At 39.7% G+C, this 9531-nt stretch overlaps 1 non-coding gene across 1 annotated transcript; it reads left to right on the forward strand.

The window, feature by feature from the left end:
• The first annotated feature begins 6700 nt into the window (after nt 1-6700).
• Nucleotides 6701-6803, forward strand: LOC114884897. Its single transcript, XR_003790958.1, has one exon. It is a non-coding gene; the product is annotated as a U6 spliceosomal RNA (small nuclear RNA).
• Nucleotides 6804-9531: the final 2728 nt, after the last annotated feature.

A 9531-nucleotide genomic window follows, 5' to 3' on the forward strand; every position in this document is an offset into this window, starting at 1 on the left:
AAAGACTCATTCTCAGAAAACTGTAAAACACTGATGAAAGAAATCAAAGTTGACATAAACAGATGGAGAAATATACCATATTCTTGGATTGAAAGAATCAATATTATGAAAATGACTATACTACCCAAAGCAATCTACAGATTCAATGCAATCCTTATCAAACTACCATTGGCATTCTTCACAGAATTAGAACAAAAAATTTTACAATTCGTATGGAAACACAAAAGACCCCAAATAGCCAAAATAATCTTGAGAAAGAAAAACAGAGCTGGAGGAATCAGGCTCCCCAACTTCAAACTATACCACAAAGCTACAGTAATCAAGACAATATGGTACTGGCACAAAAACAGAAATATAGATGGTACAAGATAGAACGCCCAGAGATAAACCCATGAACATATAGGCACCTAATTTGCAACAAAGGAGGCAAGAACATACAGTGGAGAAAAGACAGCCTCTTCAATAAGTGGTTCTGGGAAAACTGGACAGCAATATGTAAAAGAATGAAATTAGAATATTCCCTAACACCATACACAAAAATAAACTCCAAATGGATTAAAGACCTTAATGTGAGATCAGACACTATAAAATTCTTAGAGGAAACATAGGAAAAACACTCTTTGACATAAACCAGGGCAAGATCTTTTTTGACCCTCCTCCTAGAGTAACGGAAATAAAAACAAAAATAAACAAATGGGACTTAATTAAACTTAAAAGCTTTTGCACAGCAAAGGAAACCATAAATAAGACAAAAAAAAAAAAAACCCTCAGAATGGGAGAAAATATTTGCAAATGAAACAACAGACAAAGGATTAATCTCCAAAATATACAAACAGCTCATGGAGCTCAGTATCAAAAAAACAAACAATCCAGTTAAAAAACGGGTGGAAGATCTAAATAGACATTTCACCAAGGAAGAGATACAGATGGCCAAGAGGCACAAGAAAAGATGCTCAACATCACTAATTATTAGAGAAATGCAAATCAAAACTACAGTGAGGTATCACCTCACACCATTCAGAAGGGCCATTATCAAAAAACTAGAAACAATAAATGCTGGAAAGGGTGTGGTGAAAAGGGAGCCCTTCTGCACTGTTGGTGGGAATGTAAGTTGATACAGCCACTATGGAGAACAGTATGGAAGTTCCTTTAAAAACTAAAAATAGAACTACCATATGACCCAGCAATCCCACTACTGGGCATATACCCTGAGAAAACCATAATTCACAAAGAGACATGTACCACAATGTTCATTGCAGCTCTATTTACAGTAGCCAGGACAATGGAACCAACCTAAATGTCCATCAACAGGTGAATGGATAAAGAAGATGTGGCACATATATACAATGGAATATTACTCAGCCATAAAAAGAAAGGAAATTGAGTTATTTGTAGTGAGGTGGATGGACATAGAGTCTGTCATACAGAGTGATGTAAGTCAGAAAGAGAAAAACTAATACCATATGCTGAGGCATATATATGGAATCTAAAAAAAAAAAAATTGTACTGATGAACCTAGTTGCAGGGAAGGAATAAAGAGGTAGACATAGAAAATGGACTTGAGGACATGGGGTGGGAGGGCAAAGCTGGGGCAAAGTGAGAGTAGCATCAACATATATACACTACCGAATGTAAAATAGGTGGCTGGTGGGAAGCAGCAGCACAGCAAAGAGAGATCGGCTCGGTGCTTTGCACCAACCTAGATGGAGGGGATAGGGAGGATGGGAGGGAGGCTCAAGAGGGAGGGGATATGGGGACATATGTATGCATGTGGTTGATTCACTTTGTTGTGCAACAGAAACTAATACAGTATTGTGAAGCAATTATACTCCAATAAAGATCTATTTTTAAAAATAGATAACTAATAAGGACCTACTGTATAGCACGGGGAACTCTACTCAATACTCTGTAATGGCCTATATGGGAAAATAACCTGAAAAAGAGTGGATATATGTAAATGTATAACTGATTCACTTTGCTGTACAGCAGAAGTTAACACAACATTGTAAAGCAACTATACTCCAATAAAAAATTTTTTTAAGTAAAAAAAAAAAGAGAGGTAGGAGGCAGAGACCTTTGTAAGGACCCAGACAAGAGATGATGAGGAGTTAAACAAGTGAGATGATGGTAGGAAGGCAAACAATGGAGAATGGCCAATAAAGTTTGGTGCAAATCCCTAGGGGCCAAGGATGCTGTGTTCATTGAGTCATTGTATTGTGTGCAGTTGCCAGGAGTTGAAGGTGAGCTATAGTGTCTATCTCCAGGGCTGAGGATGAGCAAAATGTGTGGATACATACCTTCCCAGCACACAGAAGTTAACACCGAGTGCGTTTGATGCTCACAGAGCAAATGTGTTTATATCTAAAAGCCTAAAAGTAAGGGAAAAAATTTTAAAAAGCAAAGTGAGGTCTATAACAAAATACCGTTACATTAACCAAAAACATGTACACAATATTAAAAGGATATATATCCAGTACAACAGAGTTAGACAACTAGGCAGGTGAGGGGGATGGAAGTGAGGATCAGGGACTGAATAAGGGGAAATAAATGCAAGAGGGGCCTTGTGCTGAATGATGTAGACAGTGCTGAGAGCTGAAAAGTAGGAGTAACTCAACTCTGCATGAGCCCAAAAGAGAGATAAGTAATTACACACATACATGTACATGCAAACAATACAAGAGGCATGCAGTGGTTCGTTGGGCATTCTGAAGGATTACATGCAAGTGAAGGTGCCACTCACACCTGAATGGCACGTCCCTCTCGCCTCCAAGCTTGGAACAGCATCTCCTCACCTCCTCCTCGCTTCAGTACTCCGCACACTTGTCTTGTCCAGTGACCACATTCTACGAAAATAACCTTTGGAAATAGACTTCCCAGGGTATGAGTCTCAGAACATTTTTAAACCTCAGTTTTCTCCTTCATAAAAATATGAATAATAATATCTACTTCATATGGTGATCACAGGGCTTCCATGAGCTAACAAAAGTGAAAAGAGCCTAATGCAGGATTTGGCTCAGTAAATAAATTGTTCCTATCTGATTGTTCTGGACATGGGACTCCAAGTTTTGGCCAGTGGCCTCAGGTTGGCCAGTAATAGAAGTGAGACTAGAACTTTGTAAATGACAGCTACAGCTACAGCTTCAGCTCAGTGCTGGAAGGCTCTGTCTTTCTGGAGGAGGATGAACAGGAACAGCACTCTGGGCTAAGAGCACACCCTACTCCCCTTTTTGGTCCGTGGGAAAGCCACATCCAGGCCTGGCTGTGTGCCCACAGTCTAACAGAAAGCCAGTCAGAGAGTCTGGGCTCCCTTACACCCAACTTAGCTGCACAATTTCGTCTTTTTTCTGTGTTCGGGATGTTACGCTAATTGTGATGGATGTTCTATTGGCGCTCACACTGAGGGGCGGATGATAAAGCCATAATGTAAGGTAATATGTCTATTAAAGATTTAAAATAACCTGCTTGCTAGATGATTCCTCATTCCGCTGGCAGATTCGAGCTCCTTGAGAAGAAGTTGGTGCTGAATTAGAGAGGGCAATAGGGAGGGAGGGAGGGAAGGGACCCAAATGATATTCTCCAACTTCTGGAGTGCTGTGAAACTGATATATCTTTTCTTCATTTAATTAAGGAGCATCTATTGTGTGAGGCTTCAGCACAGGCTCTGTATACACATGGATCAGCAATGACTTTGGAAGCTCTCGATTCAGGAGCAAAGTTAACTCGACTTAGTGAACAAAGTCATGGTACTAATGGAGTCAGGAATTAATTGTCTTTCTGTCTGATGCCCAAACCAATGTTAGAGCCCCAGGTTATGAGTATAACATTAGAAGTGGCTCCTGGAGCTGTTTGGTCCCCAAATTTCAGAGGTAGGTAAAACTTAAGACCAATAGGACCAGGTGAACTCTCAGCCATGTCTATCCCTAGCAGACAGAACTTTGGTATCTTCTGCATCTGCCTTCCTGCCTGGTGGTCTCTGTTTTACTAAAGAGCAAGAGGTGCATGTCTACCCCAGTCAGAACCTTTGGGTCATGTGGCTGTGGCAGCCTAAAAGTTCACTTGGGAAAGACATCATGTCAACAGGTGACCTGGCAGGAGAGCCAGGTCTTATAGAAGATCAGTAGCTTAGATCCACCACTAATTTCAGTTCTTCCTCCTGGGCTCCAAAATCCCCAACCATCCTTAAGTCTCCTACCTACCATGGCTCATCACCCAGTATTCCCTTCATTGCTAACCAGCCTCTGCCCTTCACCACCTCCTCTTACCCATTTCTACCTCTGCTCCTTCCCTCACTCAGACACCTGCTCGAGGGCCTGCCTCTCTCCCCTACGTCTCTAATCCTGTTTGAACTTCTAGATAGACATGATGAATGGAGGAAGATAAACAATATCCCACCCTATAACCTACTGACACTAACATCAGCAACAAAATTATCACCATCAGCAACATGAAATAAATAGGATATGACCTCATGTCATACACTTTTTAAAGTAGTTTCCAAGGAAATCAATAAAGGAAATAATTCATTGTACCCATACTATATACCTCATCCTCCTCCATACATACCCTCAATAAAGTGATATGAGGCAAATATAGTAAGTTTGTAAAACCCCAAGAATGCAACCCCATTTGGGAAGAAGTGGAATTAAAGAGTGAGTGGGTGAGTATGCAGCCCAGGGCAAAAGTAAAGAGAGGCCCTCAGAAGAGAATCTTCACTGCAATAAAATAATCACACCTAACATATGTTGGGTATCTGTAGCATGATGATAAGCCATTATATGCAACATTCTATTTAAGACTCATAAAAACCCCATGATGTTATTAGCTACATGGTTTACATAAGGAAATCAGGGCAAGTTGATCCTAACCATTATGCCATCTCAACAGAGGCAGAAAAAATACTTGGGTGGGACTGCCCTGGTGATCCAATGATGAAGTATCCACCTTCCAATGCAGAGGACGAGGGTTTGATCCCTGGTCAGGGAACTAAGATCCCACATGCCATGGAGCAACTTAGCCTACATGCGGCAATTTCTGAGCCTGTATGCCACAACTACTGAGCCCACGTGCTCTGGAGCCCACACACCACAACTAGAGAGAAGCCCACACATGACAATGAAAAGCCAACGTGCTGCAATGAAAGATCCCGCATGCCTCAACCAAGACCCTAAACACAAAAATAAATAAATAAATAATGTTTAAAAGAAAAGAAAAGTACTTGGATTCACCATTTTTCAGAATTCCAGTCTAAATCAGGAGAATGATTGAAAACACAGGGTATTTCCCCACAAAAGTAGGATATGCCCTTGATCATATGTGGTGTTCTCTAACATAGGGTATCCTTTTTAATCTCAGAAGAAAGACTTGGGGCTTCCATGGTGGCACAGTGGTTGAGAATCTGCCTGCCAATACAGGGGACAGGGGTTCGAGCCCTGGTCTGGGAAGATCCCACACGCCACAGAGCAACTAGGCCCGTGAGCCACAACTACTGAGCCTGCGCGTCTGGAGCCTGTGCTCCACAACAAGAGAGGCTGCGACAGTGAGAGGCCACGGCAGTGAAAGGCCCGTGCACTGCGATGAAGAGTGGCCCCCGCTTGCTGCAACTAGAAGAAGCCCTCGCACAGAAATGAAGACCCCGCACAGCCAAAAAATAAATAAATTAATTAATTTTAAAAAAAAAGAAAGAAAGACTTGACCTCTAGTTTTCCAGCAAAACTTCACCCACTCTGGCTGAACTTTTTGACAGACTGAGCCACCAGGGTACTGAAAAGCAGTAAGAACATGACACCTCTCAAATTTAGCTCAGAGTGGAAGCCAAAAATGTCTCAAAAGATGGGAAAAATGTTAAGAGGAATTTACCTAGACCTCCCCATGGCAGTCAAAGTTGCTCACACTTAGCGTGAGCAAGGGGACAAAGTAGGCATGTCATGGTGACTGTGGAAACCAATCACTCAAAGACCAATAAAGGAAGTGTGGCTACAGAGTACAGAAAAATAATTCAGGTGACAGAAAACATAACCCAAGAACAGAAGAAGATTCCCTGCAAGGGCTTCAGGTTATGGAATGACTTGATAATAACATGAATTCTATTTTTTACAAAGGTATTAAAGACAAAATGTCAAAAGAACAGAATGAGATTAAAAGAGAGATTGCAGAACTATGGCAACAGAGCACCCAAACAGTATCATTACAGAACAAATAATTAGAACAGCCCAAACAGAATAGACATGGCTGAAAATTTAAAGTCTTGAAATGAAAGTCCTTCCAGAGAGAATGCAAAGGGAAGGAAAGGGAAAGATAAAATGAGTACAGATAAAGTAATAAATATCAAGGGCAGGCAGAAATGATACAACATATGGATGAAAAGTATTCCTGAAATAAAGAATTCAAAAATTGCAGACAAAAATTATTCCAAGATATTTTTAAAGCTAAATTTCCTTAAATGAAGGAAGAAAATCCAGGCTGCCTTCTGACAGCTGCCTCCAGAGCAATATGCAGTGCCAGAAAATAAAGGGATAATTCCATTTTCAACAGTGAAACCACCAACCACACCAAAAAAAGGAAAAAACATGGCACAAAATAGACCACAAAAGGACACTTATTTACAGTATGAGAGGTGAAACAAGAAGAAAGCGAGTTGCCTTGCTCAACCTCAGCTGGGAACGTGCACAGCAAGTGACTCAAATTTTTCACGGCTCAGTGCTTGCTTCAGCAGCAAATATACTAAAATTGGAATGATACAGAGAGGATTAGCATGGCCCCTGCACAATGATGATATGCAAATTCTTGAACCATTCCATATTTTTGATCGGAAGAATCAACATTGTGAAAATGACTATACTACCCAAAGCAATCTACAGATTCAATGCAATCCCTATCAAACTACCATTGACATTTTTCACACAACTAGAACAAAAATTTTACAACTTTTATGGAAACACAAAATACCCCAAATAGCCAAAATAATCTTGAGAAAGAAAAACGGAACTGGAGGAATCAGGCTCCCTGACTTCAGACTATACTACAAAGCTACAGTAACCAAGACAGTATGGTACTGGCACAAAAACAGAAATATAGATGAATGGAACAGGATAGAAAACCCAGAGATAAACCCACGCACATATGGCCATCTTATTTTTGATGAAGGAGGCAAGAATATACAATGGAGAAAAGACAGCCTCTTCAATAAGTGGTGCTGGGAAAACTGGACAGCTAAATGTAAAAGGATGAAATTAGAACACTCCCTAACACCATACACAAAAATAAACTCAAAATGGATTAAAGACCTAAATGTAAGGCCAAACACTATAAAACCCTTAGAGGAAAATATAGGTAGAACAATCTATGAGATAACTCACAGCAAGATTCTTTTTGACCCACCTCCTAGAGAAATGGAAATAAAAACAAAAATAAACAAATGGGACTTAATTAAACTTAAAAGCTTTTGCACAGCAAAGGAAACCATAAACAAGATGAAAAGACAACCCTCAGAATGGGAGAAAATATTTGCAAATGAAGCAACTGACAAAGGATTAATCTCCAAAATTTACAAGCAGCTCATGCAGCTCAATATCAAAAAAGCAAACAACCCAATTCAAAACTGGGTAAAAGATAGTAAAGGTTGATCCAAAATCTTGGAAATACAATAGAGAAAAATGCGAGAAACATTTAACAAGGGCCTAGAAGAACTAAAGACGGAACAAGCAACGATGAACAACACAATAAATGAAATTAAAAATCCTCTAGAGGGGATCAATAGCAGAATAACTGAGGCAGAAGAATGGGTAAGTGACCTGGAAAATAAAATAGTGGAAATAACTACTGCAGAGCAGAATAAAGAAAAAGAATGAAAAGAATTGAGGACAGTCTCAGAGACCTCTGGGACAACATTAAATGCACCAACATTCAAATTATAGGGGTCCCAGAAGAAGAAGAGAAAAAGAAAGAGACTGAGAAAATATTTGAAGAGATTATAGTTGAAAACTTCCCTAATATGGGAAAGGAAATAATTAATCAAGTCCAGAAGCACAGAGAGTCCCATACAGGATAAATCCAAGGAGAAACACACCAAGACACATATTAATCAAAGTATCAAAAATTAAATATAAAGAAAACATATTAAAAGCAGCAAGGGAAAAACAACAAATAACACACAAGGGAATCCCCATAAGGTTAACAGGTGATCTTTCCGCAGAAACTCTGCAAGCCAGAGGGAGTGGCAGGACATATTTAAAGTGATGAAGGAGAAAAAACAAAAATGGGTAAAAGAACTAAATAGACATTTCTCCAAAGAAGATATACAGATTGCCAACAAACACATGAAAGGATGCTCAACATCACTAATCATTAGAGAAATGCAAATCAAAACTACAATGAGGTATTACCTCACACCAGTCAGAATGGTCATCATCAAAAAATCTACAAACAGTAAATGCTGGAGAGGGTGTAGAGAAAAAGGAACCCTCTTACACTGTTGGTGGGAATGTAAGTTGATACAGCCACTATGGAGAACAGTACAGAGGTTCCTTAAAAATCTAAAAATATAACTACCATATGACCCAGCAATCACACTACTGGGGGTATATCCTGAGAAAGCCATAATTCAAAAAGAGTCATGTACCATAATGTTCAGTGCAGCTCTATTTATAATAGCCAGGACATGGAAGCAACCTACGTGTCCATCAACAGATGAATGGATAAGGAAGATGTGGCACATATATACAATGGAATATTGCTCAGCCATGAAAAGAAACGAAATTGAGTTATTTGTAGTGAGGTGGATGGACCCAGAGTCTGTCATACAGAGTGAAGCAATTCAGAAAGAGAAAAAAATGTACCATATGCTAACACATATATATGGAATCTAAAAAAAATCGGTTCTGTAGAACCTAGGGTGCAGGACAGGAATAACGACGCAGATCAGAGGACATAGGGTGGGGGAAGGTTAAGCTGGGATGACGTGAGAGAGTGGCATGGACTTATATATACTACCAAATGTAAAATAGATAGCTAGTAGGAAGCAGCTGCATAGCACAGGGAGATCAGCTCAGCACTTTGTGACCACCTAGAGGGGTGGGATAGGGAGGGTGGGAGGGAGATGCAAGAGGGAAGGGATATGGGGATATATGTATATGTATAGCTGATTCACTTTGTTATAAAGCAGAAACTAACACATCATTGTAAAGCAATTATATTCCAATAAAGATGTTAAAAAATATATTTTTTTCACTGCTTAGTGCATTGTCTGTGAATGACTGCAAGTGTGCAATGAACATGGATTTGGGGGTTATAAATACATTTTATCAAGTAGGTAAATTTGCAAATTCAGAACATGGATTTAGCAACATTGAAGTCACTGTGACTTTAAACAAACAAGAGTCATTTTGTTGGAGTAGTTGAGAGCAAAATCTTTCTAGGCATGGGATTAAGGAAAACAGAGGTACAAGAATTGAAGATAGTGGGTAGAAACAAATATTTCTAGGAGTTTTGATATAAGGGGTGAGCAGAGAGGCAGGGAGATCAAAAGATTTTTTT

This window comes from Monodon monoceros, unplaced genomic scaffold (assembly GCF_005190385.1).
Source record: "Monodon monoceros isolate NGI ecotype Baffin Bay Population unplaced genomic scaffold, NGI_Narwhal_1 Super_Scaffold_5, whole genome shotgun sequence".
In the NCBI taxonomy this organism is placed as follows: Eukaryota; Metazoa; Chordata; class Mammalia; order Artiodactyla; family Monodontidae; genus Monodon; species Monodon monoceros.